This window comes from Rhinolophus sinicus, chromosome 3 (genome assembly GCF_057876585.1).
Source record: "Rhinolophus sinicus isolate RSI-liver-muscle chromosome 3, RSI-T2T, whole genome shotgun sequence".
Lineage (NCBI taxonomy): Eukaryota > Metazoa > Chordata > Mammalia > Chiroptera > Rhinolophidae > Rhinolophus > Rhinolophus sinicus.
The window spans coordinates 91,392,542-91,406,162 of record NC_142503.1 but is presented as its reverse complement, the minus strand read 5'-3'; the positions used below and the strand labels follow the sequence as shown (position 1 = coordinate 91,406,162).

Sequence of the window (13,621 nt, the reverse complement as noted above, 5' to 3'; positions counted from 1 at the left end):
CACTTATTAAGCACCAACTACATGCCGTACTGTGGTCACAGACTGATAAAACTGTCCCCACCCTCAAGAAAATCACAGCCTAATGGATGAGAGAGACTTCAATGACAACTTACAATCCAGCAGTTGGGACCCTTACGGCAATAAAATGTTCTGCAAACTGCTATGGATTCCGTGGTCAGATTTCATAGTCCTACAGTTTTGAATTTTTTCTTACAAATAAGTTTGATGCTTATTTTGTATCAAATTTATTTTGGAATTTTGTGAAACTCCAAGAACAGTGAATATAACATGTATGACCCAATTTCACAAAGAGGGCAGATTCAGCCTTATTATTTGCTTCTTATTAACATGCCTCATCGTAATTTTGCTGCTTAATCAAGTTGGCACAACTTCTTCTCGAACGCAAAACTACGTGACTTCACAAAATCTGAATCTGCTGACACCAAGCAACTTAATCGGTAAATGGAAAAAAATATTAATTAACTGGTAGCGGCAGGCACGCTGTTTTGAGACGCACTGTTTTATGGGAAAACACACACCACGTCCTGAATTTCAGAAATACTGCACTGAATCTGAACAATCCTGTGACACTAATTTCTCTTAAAAAAAAAAAAAATCCTCTCACTCATGTTTCGTACACATTCCAGCAAATCAGCTTCCCTCTGGATATCTAAGAGGTGTGTGGCAGTGCGCAGCCAGGGGAAGGAACCTTCAAGCCAGGGGCCGGAAGTCTGCCTACGGAGGTGCCCACAGCTGAGTCCTGGAGAGCAAATCCAGGCCTTTGGACTCTCAAATCCCCGCACAGGAAGCAGCTGGTGTAGGCCCTGGGGGTTGGGTGTGGCAGAGCGTTGTGATCACCACTCCTCACAGCAGGTGGCCTGGTGGGATGTAGGTGGGTTGGTGAGCCTGCGTCCAAGGAGTACAAACACACTGAACTGCATAACAAACAACACACACTTTCACACTCATAACACAGATTCATTCACACACTCACACATCCAGTCACATGCATACACATACTCACGTGCTTTCACACACATACTCACACACTCAACACTCACATGTTCTCATTCACAGGCTCAACCCTCACACCTCCTTTCTGATGCCGGTCTCCTGGCCTGAAACGGGCCCACCTGGGAGAAGGGAGAAGCTTTAATTTAGTTTAAAAATTCCATTTTTATTGTGGTCATCATTTCACGATGTATATAAATCAAACCATCATGCTGTACATCTTAAACTTATACAGTGACACACACCAATTATTTCTCAATAAAACTGGAAAAAAACAACAAAAACAAAAACCAAAAAAAAAGATATCGATTCTAAAATTCATTCCTGGAGTAAGATTGTTGCTCCAGCTGAGAGAACCTGAAAAGCTTCAGAATACACACAGGGCTGACATGCAGGGCACAGAAGGGTCAAGTAGCTTGCTGCTCATGTCCTGCCAAGCGAATGTGATGCCGTGAACGGGTCCCCCCATAACCTCAGCACCATGGGGTAGATGGAGCCCTAGGCGGCAGGGCTCAAGCCCTGGGCTTTGGGCTCTGTCCTTAGTTCACCACTGGATTTGCACACATTTCTTAACCTCCCTGAGCCTGTTGCCTGGTCTGCATGGTGGAGACCAGGATGTGGAGCCTGAGGCTCGCTGGAAGGGCATGTGTGCAAGGCACTGGAAGCAGAAAGAGATACACAGGTGCTAGGTTTACAAAACGTAGATCTGAGCTCGTGCGTCTCGGGCTGCACCCTTCAATATCCCCGCGGTGATTAGGAGAGTCTGAGCCACCTGTGCAGGCCCTTCTCCAGCTCACACAGCCCCCTGTGCCACAGGCCACCCCTCGGCCTCCAGCCCGTGAGTTCTCCAAATGCGCCAGGCATTCTCCGGTCCGTGCCTTGAATGATGATGGTGATTAAAGATAATAGTAATACGGGTGGACATAAGAGTTTTGATTGAATGTTCACCACGTACCAGGCACTGTTCTGAGTGTTTTATATTTGTTGACTCATAACAATTGTAACAGGGGGACACTATTCCTATTCCTAATTTATAGATGAGAAAACTGAGGCACAAAGAGGTTAAGTAACTTTCTGAAGATCATACTGCTAGAAGGTGGTGGAAACGAGGTCCAAATGCAGGCAGAACTGGCAGAGCCTAGTAATATTCGTTTGTGTCCATTCAGTACGGGGGAACACTTTTCCTCCCTACAGCTGCACAAGGTACCAACCTTGAGCCCCTGAACCAGAGGGAGAGCTCGTCCTCCAGAGAAAGTTTTTCTGCCCCTCATTCTAAGGCCACGGGCCGGCCTGTCCCAGTCTGGGACCAGAAGGAACCAGATGGCCTGCGAAGTCCTAGAGCAGGGCACACCAGTAGGTGGCACTGCTTCATCAGCCCAGAGGGCTAGGGCTCACCGTGTCTGCCCCCTCATCTCACCTGAAGGCCAATGGCAGGCTCAGTGTTGGTGCCTTGTCCCCCAGTCTGGGCAAGAAGCTGAAGAGGTTAACCTCCTGCGTCCATGAAGAACTCAGCCCTTCCGCTAGGGTCCAGTCCGCAAACCCAGTGGTCTTTCCAAAATGCAGACCCAGTTTTTATGACTGTCCTCTCTCAAAACCTTCCAAACTTTCAAGGCCAGTAAATAAGACCTTACCTACCTTGCCACACCAGCCAAGGCTATTCTACTTCCAGCACACAAGCTGTTCTTCCTGTCCCTGGGCATGTGCGCCTACCTGCCCTTCTCCTTCACTCTGCCTGAGAAAAATCCCCAAGAGCTTTGAGGGTGGGATTCAAATGTCCCCTCCTCCTCTGTGAAGCACCCCCGCCCCCTGGCCAGAGTTCACAGGCTCCCTTCCCAGCCCTCCCACGACACATGATACAGAGCTTGGTTTTAACCCGACACTCCTCCGTGCACTCAGCAGATACATACCAAGAGCCTGCTGTGTGCCAGGCGCTTGGGATACAAGAATGAAGAAGGCAGGCACACTCCGTCAGAGCTTGTGGCACTACGAGTCATATGTCACACATGAATGTGACCACATACGGTGACAAGTTCTATGAAGGGAATAGCACTGAGTTCACTCCTCACATTATGATGAAATTGTTTTCTTCTGTGATTAAAATATAATTTACATACAGTAAAATAGGTAAATCTGATGTTTAGCTCAATGAACTTATACCTATGGGGACACCAACACTCCCATCCCTCAAGTCTCCTTGTGCCCCCTCCATACTGATTACCCAGCCCCTACACATAACCACTTTTCTGACTTCTCTCACCAGAGATTAGTTTTGCCTGTTCTAAAATTTCATACAAATGGACTCTTACAGCATGCAATCATTTGTGTTTGCCTTCTTTCACTCATGCATTAGGTCTGTGAGGTTCATCCATGGTAAGTATAGAACTGTTTTGTTCCTTTTTATTGCTACATAATATTCCATCATATAAATATACCATTCTCCTGTTGATGGACATTTGGGTTGTTTCCAGTCTTGGGCTATGATGGAAAAAAGATGCTATGAGGGTGCTCATATAAGTCTTTGTAAACAGATGTTTCCATCTCTCTAGAGTATGTGTACCTCAGTATAGAATTGATGGGACACACGATGGATACATGTTAACTTGAGTAGATGCTACAAACAGGTTTCCATGACCTGTTTGGACGAACCCATTCACACACCTAGCAGCAGTGTATGAGTTCCAGTTGTTCTATAACCTTTCCAAGGTTTGATACTGTCAGTCATTTTCATTTCAGTCATTCCAGCGTGTATGCAGTAGTCTCGTTATGATTTTAATTTGCAATTCCTGTTGACTAAATAAAGTAACCTCTTTTTGTGTTTGTCATTTGAATATCTTTTTTGTGAAGTGGCTGTTCAAGACTTTTGCCCACTTTCACATTGGGTTTTGTGTCTTTTCCTTATTGATTTGTAAGACATATATATTCTTTTTTTTTTTTACTATGGGATTTGGATTTTAATTGGTATAATCATACGTCATATATTTTATGGGATTTTACTTTTTTTTGTAAAGATTTTATTGGGGAAGGGGAACAGGACTTTATTGAGGAACAGTGTGTACTTCCATCAAGACAAGTTGTTGTCCTTCCAGTCTTAGTTGTGGAGGGCGCAGCTCAGCTCCACGTCCAGTTGCCGTTGTTAGTTGTAGGTGGTGCAGCCCACCATCCCTTGCGGGAATCGAACCGGCAACCTTGTGGTTGAGAGGATGTGTTCCAACCAACTGAGCCATCCGGTAGCTCAGCGGCAGCTCAGCTCAAGGTGCCATGTTCAATCTTAGTTGCTGGTGGGAAGGGGGGCAAAACAGAGCCCACCATCTCTTGCGGGAGTCGAACCGGCAACCTTGTGGTTGAGAGCCGGTGCTCCAACCAACTGAGACATCTGAGCACCTGGTTGCTGAATGGCAGCTTATAGACTTCATTCTAGTTGTGGAGGGCGCAGCTCACTGGCCCATGTGGGAATCGCACCAGCAGCCCCGTTGCCCAGAGCTCGCGCTCTAACCAACTGAGCTACCCGTCCGCCCCAATATATATCTTTATAGGAGGCCTTTGTCACATATATGTATTGCAAATGTTTCCTCCCAATCTGTGGCTTGCCTTTTCATTTTCTTAAAGGTGTATTTATGATAATCAGTTTTTAATTTTGATGAAGTTCAATTTACAAATGTTTTAAATTTTATTATTTATTGGGTAGGAGTCAAGGTTCATTGTTTTTCATTTGGCTATCCACTTGCTCCAGCATCAAGAACATCAAGAAAAAAGACCTTCTTTTCCCCCACTGAAGTATTTTAGCGCCTTGTTGACAACCAAATGATTGTTTAAATGTGGATCTGTTTCTGGACTCTGTTCTGTGCCATTGATCTATTTTTCTATCCTTGCACCAAAACCACACTGTCTTAATAAACGTAATTTTATGGTAAGTTTTAAAATCTGGTGGTAATGTAAATCTTCCAACTTTATTCTCCTTCAAGATTGTCTTAGGTTTCCCGGTCCTTTACATTCCCACAGATTTTTAAATTGACTTATCAATTTCTGCAAAAAATAAAAAAAAAAACACTATGATTTTGATAAAGATGACATAAAATCTATAGATCAATTTCTAGAGAACTGACATCTTAATAACACATTTTTTGTGGGAAACGAGTAAACTCATCATATCGCTTTTTATACCAAAGCGCGGGAGACGAGAATAACACATATTTTGCACCTCTTTTTAAACTAAAACACTGAAAGTTTCATAGAAAAATATCAAATAGATCGAAAGATATGAATATTTTACAGAAAGTCTAATTTTGGCGAGAAAATGTCAATAATAATATTGAGTCTTCCTATCCATGAATATGGCAGAACTTTCCATTTACTTAGATCTTTCATCTTTCTCAGCTGGGTGCATGTCTTTTGTTAAATTTACTCCTAAATATTTGTCTTCATCTGCTCAGACTGCCATTACAAAATATCATAAACTGGATGGCTTAAACAACAGAAATTTATTTTCTCACAGTTCTGAAGGCTGGGAAGTTCAAGATCAAGATTCCAGCCAATTCAGTTTCTGGTGAGGACTCTCTTCCTGACTAGCAGACAGACCCTTTCTCACTGTGTCCTCATATGGCCGTGTGTGTGTGTGTGTGTGTGTGTGTGTGTGTGTGTGTGTGTGTGTAGGGAGACAGAGAGAGAGAGAGAATATGCACTCTGGTGTCTCTTCTTATAAAGACACTAATCCTGTTGGATCGGGGCCCCCCACCTTTGTAACTTCATTTAAACTTAATTATTTCCTTAGGGACCCCATCTTCAAATACAGTCACATTGGGGGTTAGGGCTTCAACATATGAATTTGGGGGATACAAACATTCACCCCATAACAGTATTAATGGTTTAGTTTTATATTTTTTCCTGTACCTGAAGGTTTTTTACATTTCACTTTCCACTTGCTTCTGCTAGTAAATAGTTATTCATTTATTTGTATATTAACCTGTGTCTTTGTCCGTCCAGGCTGCTACAACAGAATACCATAGACTGGGTGGCTCATAGATACCGTGTTTTCCCGAAAATAGAACCTAGCAGGACCATCAGCTCTAATGCATCTTTTGGAGCAAAAATTAATATAAGACCCAGTTTTATTTTACTATAATATAAGGCTGGGTCCTATATGACATAATAATATAATATAATATAATATAATATAATATAATATAATATAATATAATATAATATAATATAGTATAACATAATATAATACCGTGTCTTATATTAATTTTGGCTCCAAAAGACTCATTAGAGCTGAGTGTCCGATTAGGTCTTATTGTCGGGGAAACGGTAACAGAAATTAATTTTTCATAGTTCTGGAAGCTGGGAAGCCCAAGATCAAGGCACTGGCAGATTCTGTATTTAGTGAGGACCCACTTCCTGGTTCGTAGGCAACCATCTTCCTGCTGTGTCCTCACATGTGGGAAGGGGCGAGGGAGCTCTCTGGCGCCTCTTTTATAAGAACACTAACCCCCTCATGACCTAATCACCTTGGGGGTTAAGATTTCAACATATGAATTGAGAGGAGTGGGGAACACTTGTATTCAGTGACCTTGATAAGTTCATTTATTAGTTCAAGTCCTATATCTGCCTATTCCTTTGATTTTTCTATGTACACAATAATGTCATCTGTGGATAAAGAGTTCTTTATATCTTTGTTTCTGAGCTGTATGCCTTTTATTTCTTCTCCTTGTGTTATTGCCTATAGTATAATGTTGAATAGCAGTGATAATGGTGGTCCTTTTCTTGTTCCCATACTAAGGGGGAATGTGTACAATATCTCATCAATTAAGTATGAAGTTAGTTGTAGGTTTTATTGTAGACACTATTTATTAGATTGAGGACAGTCCCTTCTATACCTTGTTTGCTGCGAGATTTTTTTTGTTAATCATGAACGGGCACTGAATTTTATGAAATGATTTCTCTACATCTATTGAGATGATCATATAGTTTTTCTCCTTTATTCTGTTATTTTGATGAATTGTATTAATTAACATTCAAATGTTAAACCAACCTAGCATTCCTGGGATAAGTCCCCTTGGTCATGATAGATTAACCTTTTTATGCCTCATTGAATTCTATTTTCTGTTATTTCATTTTGAATTTTTACGTATATATTCACTGGGGACATAGTTGGAATTCTTTATCTCTTGAAAAAAACATAAGAAACTGATAACAGGGATCACCTCCAGTGTGGGTGGGGTCCTTAGTTTTCACTGTATACTTGTTTCTTCTTTTTGGAGTTTGAATTTTATGCCTTTTAAATCACTCAAAAAGGAATAAAATGCAGAGAACCATATGATTTCACTGATATGTGGTATATAAACCAAAAACAACAAAAGAACAAGACAAATAAATGAGAAACAAAAACTCATAGACACAGACAATAGTTTAGTGGTTACCAGAGGGTAAGGGGGGTGGGGGGTGGGAGATGAGGGTAAGGGGGATCAAATATACGGTGATGGAAGGAGAACTGACTCTGGGTGGTGAACACACAATGGGATTTATAGATGATGTAATACAGAATTGTACACCTGAAATCTATATAATTTTACTAACAATTGTCACCCCAATAAATAAAAAATAAAAAAAATTGATACATGGAATAAAAAAGGAATAAAATGTAAATGTTAAATAAAAAACAGATGATGCTATTATAGACTGCATGTTTATGTCTGTCACCCCACCAATTCATATGTTGAAACCCTAACCCTCAAAATGTTGGTATTTAGAGGTGGGGCCTTTGGGAGGTATTGGGTTTAGATGAGGTCATAAGGGTGGGGACCCTGTGGTGGGATTGATGTCCTTATAACAAAAAGAAGAGAGATCAGAGTTCTCTCTCTGTTTCCTCCACGTAAGGACACAGAAAGCAGCTGTCCGTAAGCCAGAAAGAGGGACTTCACCAGGAACCAAATCTGCCAGCACCTTGATCTTGGAAGTCCCAGACTCAAGAACTATGAAAAATAAATGTCTATTGCTTCAGCTACCTTGTCTATCACGTTTTGTTACAGCAGCCCAAGTGGACTAATACAGATTTACATGAAATGTTTAACACAAATTCCAGGAAGGAGATACAAAGGCTAATAAATGTTAGCTATTATTATGGTTAGTTTTATGTGTCAACTTGACTGGGCTAAGGGATACCCAGAAATCTGGTAAAACATTATTGCTGGGTGTGTCTGTGAGGATGTTTCCAGAAGAGATTAGCATTTGCATTAGTGGACTGAGTAAAGAAGATTACTGTTGGTGGAAATGTAAACTGGTGCAGCTACTATGGAAAATAGTACAGAAGGTTCCTTAAAAAATGAAAAATAGAATTGTTGTATGATACAGCAATCCCTCTTCTGGGTATATATCCAAAGGAAACCAAATCAGTATCTGCATCCCATGGTCCTTGCAATATTATTCATAATGGTCAAGATAACGTAAGTGTCCAATAACAGAGGAAAGGGTAAAGAAAATGTGATCCCAATACATTTAATTTTAAAATTTCATAAAGAAAGAAAATGTGATCTATATACACATATACACGATGGAATATTATTCAGCCATAAAAAGAAGGAAATCTTGTCATTTGAGACAACATGGATAAAACTAGTGGACAGTATACTAAGTGAAATGAGCCAAACACAGAAACACAAATGTCTCCTGATCTCATACATGGAACTAAAAAAAGAAAGATAAAGCTCAGAGTAACAAAGAGTAGAAAGGTGGTTACCAGAGGCTAGGAGGTGGGGGAATGCAGGGTGTATTGACCGAATGGTACTACTTTTCAGCTATAAAATGAGTAAGTTCTGGAAAACTAATGCACAGCGTGGCCACTGTAGTTAATAACAATGTATCATATACTTGAAATCTGCTAAGAGAGTAGATCCCAAGTGTTCTCACCACACAGAAAAAAATGGTAACGATGGAGGTGATGGATATGCTAATTCGCTTATTGTGGTAATCATTTCATAGTGTGTATACACTGTATCAAAACAGCATGTTGTATACCTTAAATATACACAATTTTTATTTGTTAAGAAGAAACAAACAAAAGTGTACACACACAGAGTCCTGAGGGCCTATGTGAGATAAGAGGTAAGGCTGTTTCCAAGGGGCAGAGAAGCCTCCTGCCCCACTTCCACCCCTCACCCCAGGGAACGATCCCTTTCAGGTCAGAACAGCACCCCGACCACACCCACAAGAAGACAAACAGCAGTAATCCCAGGGTCTACAGGCTTCCTTTCATCTCTGTCCAGCCTTCAGAGCCTCCTTCCCAGACAGCAGCAACGGCCCATAAGTGGCCCCCCAGCTTTCACACCCACCTTCAGTATTTCAGACTGCACACAGAAGCGCCAGTGCTGTTTTCAAAGCACAAATTTCCTTCATGCCCCGCCTACCTTCTCTTCAATCTTAGGACAAAACCCAAATCCTTAGTACACCACATGGACATCTAAGATCCGGCCACTACCCGCCTTGGCTGCCTCCCCGCTTGTCCTTCCCCCAGACAGAGCTTTTAGCAGAGCTCCTTCCCATCTCAGGGCTTGTCATCTGCTGTTCCCTCTGCCCGAGACTCCCACTAACTCCCAGGGCTCCCCGGGGCTCTCCAGAAGGCCCACCTCCTCTGAGAGGCCCTCCTTGACCAGCCTACTCTCAGTTCCACCCACCCCACTGTCGGCTGGGTCCCCTCGATTTACACTGTCATAGTACTGTGATTTCTCTTCCAAGCACTTATCACCCTTATAATTATACACCCATCAGGCAATCATTTGCCTGACATCTGTCTCCTCCACTAAGCTGCTGGCTGCACCCCAGGCCTAGCTCAGGGTGGGGCACAACATATGCACTCAATAAAGATGGGTGGAATGAGTGAAACAATCAATGAGTAGTGCGTGCCAGACGGAGTCCCACGCTGGGAAGTGCACTGCTGACCAAGACATGGTAGCTCCCTGGAGGAGCTCAGGGTGTCTGGCTGGGGGACACCCATGGAAACGGATGGTGACAGGCGTGGGGGCAGGGCTTGGCCACTTCTACCAGGAGGAGCCAGAAAAAGCCTCCCACCTTGGAAGGAGCTCGGGGTGAGAACGCAGCCAGCACCAGAAGAGCCAGAAGGTCATTTGGGATGAAATTTGGTGCATTTGGGGAGCAGAGTGCTTTGATAGGCAGCCAGGCCACAGACGAGAGCTAGGCCGTGAAAGCCTCGAATGCAAGCAGAGTGTGGACTGGGGCTGTGGACACTGCACTGGCCAGTACTCTCCAGGCTTTCCAGAACATGCTCTGGATCAGTAAAATACTTTGAAGTTCACAATACATGCATATTAAGTTATACATGTATATATACTCGCACATGTATTATTTACTATCTCTGCATATATGAAAAATCAGTGAGCTTAATTTTGCTCTTATTTTGTAGATTAAATAATAAACATAAGATTTGATGTGGTTTTTCCACCCCTCAACAGACAGCCTTGTGGACCTACTGTGGTGACACCCCTCCCGGCCATCGTGAAGCCACCCAGGGACTGTGGCACATAGAAGTGTCTTGATGAGACCAGCTTTGAAGAAAGACCCCACCTGCAGCTGCCAGATGGGAAGGGAGAGAAGGGAATCAGGGAAGTGAGTCTGGCGGCTGCTGGTCAGACAAGGGCGGGGCAGGGTGAATGGCCGCACTGTGCAGCAGGGGAGTGAGGCTCAGACTCCAAGTTATAAAGTGGCAGAGGTTTGCCGGAAACAGGCCTCTTCATGGGGCCAGCATGTTCTCATCTGCTCAACAACCCACAGAAGCTGACCCCTCAACCCTGATCAGTTGGAGGACAGTGTTGCCCTCTGCAGGCTCCTGGGACCCTCCACGAGGTCATGAGGTCCTCCAAGGGGCCCAGCTGAGGTCCTACGGCTGCTCAATAACTGTCCTAGAAAGTGTGCAGATGTGTCCCGTGTGTCCCCAAAGGTGGCCCAGGTTTCACAGAGTCACATGAGAGGGCATTTGAAGAAGGGGATCCCACGAGGTGTGAGGTGCCCATCCCTGGAGGTCTGTAAGCGGAGGCCATGGCTCTCTGGCCTCCAAAGGTAATGTCCCCAAAGCATCATGAGGTGATTCGGTGGGTTCCAGGACAGGGAACAACTCTGCCAGCCCAGAGACTTTGCCTGGGGGGGCAGGCGCCCCCTCCCTCCCTGGGCCTTTCAAGGCGTAGGCCTCTGCCCCACTTCCTCACCAGGGACCACCGCTAGGAGGACCAGACTGGGAGGTACCCAGACAGACGGGAGACTCAACAGGAAACGGGCGTGGGGGTTCCAGAGAGGGAGTCAGGAGATTATTAATCTGTTGATTAATAGCGGTGGGCCAGTGGGAGGGGAAGGGCCTGCCCCACTGCAGTGCTGAGGCAGGAGGCGGGGGTCTCCAGCCTCTGGCCTCCCCAGAATCCAAGGCAGTCTTCCCTAAATGCCAGGTAGAAAATACAACAGCCCAGGGGATAGTGTCTTCTGCCAAGGCCTCCCCCCGCCCACCCCCCTCCACTCAGGCCCAGGGCCACAAGTCCACTGGGTGGCCAGGTCGAAGGAGGTGGCCTCAGCCCAGACAAGTTCCCACTGCTGGGGCAGGCAGCCTTGGAATCTTCTGGATCCACATGGGCCAACTAAGGAGGAGGGGCAGGAAAGAAGGCCATGTTTTAAGAAATTACTAAATCCAAGACTTCATATGGCCTTTCAGGCAGCAGGCAAATCAACCAGAGGGGGAAGGTCAGCTGGCAGGGGACCGTCTGGTGGAGGGGAATGAGGGAAGCAGATGAAGTCCTGGAGAGTTAGGGCAGACCCCTCTGCTCAGCACATCTGGAAAAGGTTGGCTCTAATGCCATCAAAGAGTTCTGAGTGGGCAGAAGACAGCAGAGGGCAGGGGAAGTGGGCAAGGGAAACTTAACCCAGCAAGCCCTGGAGCTGGTCCTTCCAAGTCTGTCAGGCCCTGCAGCCTGGCCCACCCCTTCTTACAGCAGAACCGGGCCTCAGGAGGGCAAGGAGTGCATGTCAATAACTCCTGACCTCCCACTACAGTGAACAAGGCACAGCAGCTGTTTGATCGCCACTTCAGAGCAGGCAGGGGGTTTATCCCCATTTCCCAGAACGGAAAACTAAAGCACAGAAAGGGGAAGCATGGCTTGTCCTTGCTGCCTTCCTTTAATCCCAAGATGGCCCCTCACAAGGAAGTCTCCAGGTCCAGGCCCCTCACTAAGGAGCTGGCTGGAGAAGCCAGTGGGGAGGGGACTGGCCCAGGGCACCCACGCCAAGCCTGGGCTCCCTCTAGGGCCCACTGCCTAGCCCTACAGGCTGTTTCCTGTCCCCGACCCACCCTCCTTTCCCTCATGAAATCCCTTTATCACCCTGGTCTCTGCTCTAATGTGGCTCCCCCAGGGAAATCAGCACCAGGTCTCCTAGCAGGGACACACTTCCCGTTGCTGTAAATCTTTGATTGACATGTCCCCCCAGCACATGTTCTTTTTGCACACTAGTGCTAAGCACTGGGGTGCTCAATAAGGGCTGAACAAACTGAACAGACCAAACACATGATCTGAGAAACCTGAGTCAAGGCCGGAGTTCCCAGAGGCCAGACCAAGCCTAACAGGGCCCCTCACCCTCTCTCTGCACCAGCTGCAAATCGACTGGGCATCTGGCACGGTCCTCTGGGCCTCATGTTTGTCCTTAAACATTAGTTTTGGGTGCCATCGTCATCCCTCTAACACACACACACGCACACGCACACGCTCACAAACAGTACAAAAATCCAATGTAAAAAATCACAGAATGGGAAAATCCACACGGCGCACAGCTGCATTACAATTTTCTTGGTTTTGTTTTGTCATTTAACAAGCAGATGGATGCATTTAATGAACATTGTTGAGCAACTTGATGTGCCAGCCCCTGCAGTGAGCCTGGGGAGGGGAGGGGTGAGGACGTCGCCGTCCTGCCTCTCGGGTGCTCATGGGTTGTGGACAGAATCAGCCCCCAAATCAGACCATCTCAGAGCCACGTGGGTGGACACACATGGGTCGTGGGTGCTCCCGACCTGGGCCTTCCCTCCTACTGCTGCTCTGACAAGGCTCCCTGACCTTCCCACTCCCAGTCCCCCCACTCTGGGCTCCTCCACACTTGACTCCCACAGCCAGCCTCTGCCCAGATGTGCCATCTCTTCTCCCTTCTCTTTCAGATCGTTCCTGGCAGTTTAAAAACATGCTCCTGCACCGCCTATCTTAAAAAATAACCAAACGAAAACCTCCATTGACCAGAGGCTGCCCTCAGCTTCCAAGCCCCATTTCATTTCACGCTTCCTTCACAGCAAAACTTCCTGAGTTTTCCAGTCTCCATTTCCTCACCCCTCACTTTTCTCCTCCACCCATGCCATCTAGGCCTCCATCTCCTCCGTTCCCCCAAACTGTACTTGCCAGGCTCCCCCAGTGATCCCCCTTTACAAATCCAATAGTCAGTCGCTGTCCCTCCTGCTGCCAGCCACCCAGAAGCACTGGGAGACTCATGCTCTCCCTCCCTCTCCCAAAACTCGCCTCCCCAGACGCCAGGTTCTCCTGATGCTCTTCCCCTCCTTAGCTGGTCCCCCCTCCTCAGCCCC

General features: G+C 45.7%; 1 protein-coding gene across 3 annotated transcripts in view; it reads right to left on the bottom strand.

The window, feature by feature from the left end:
* Window positions 1-13,621, bottom strand: part of COL26A1 (collagen type XXVI alpha 1 chain) — a 191,655-nt gene that overhangs the window by 109,790 nt on the left and 68,244 nt on the right. The window lies entirely within an intron of this gene.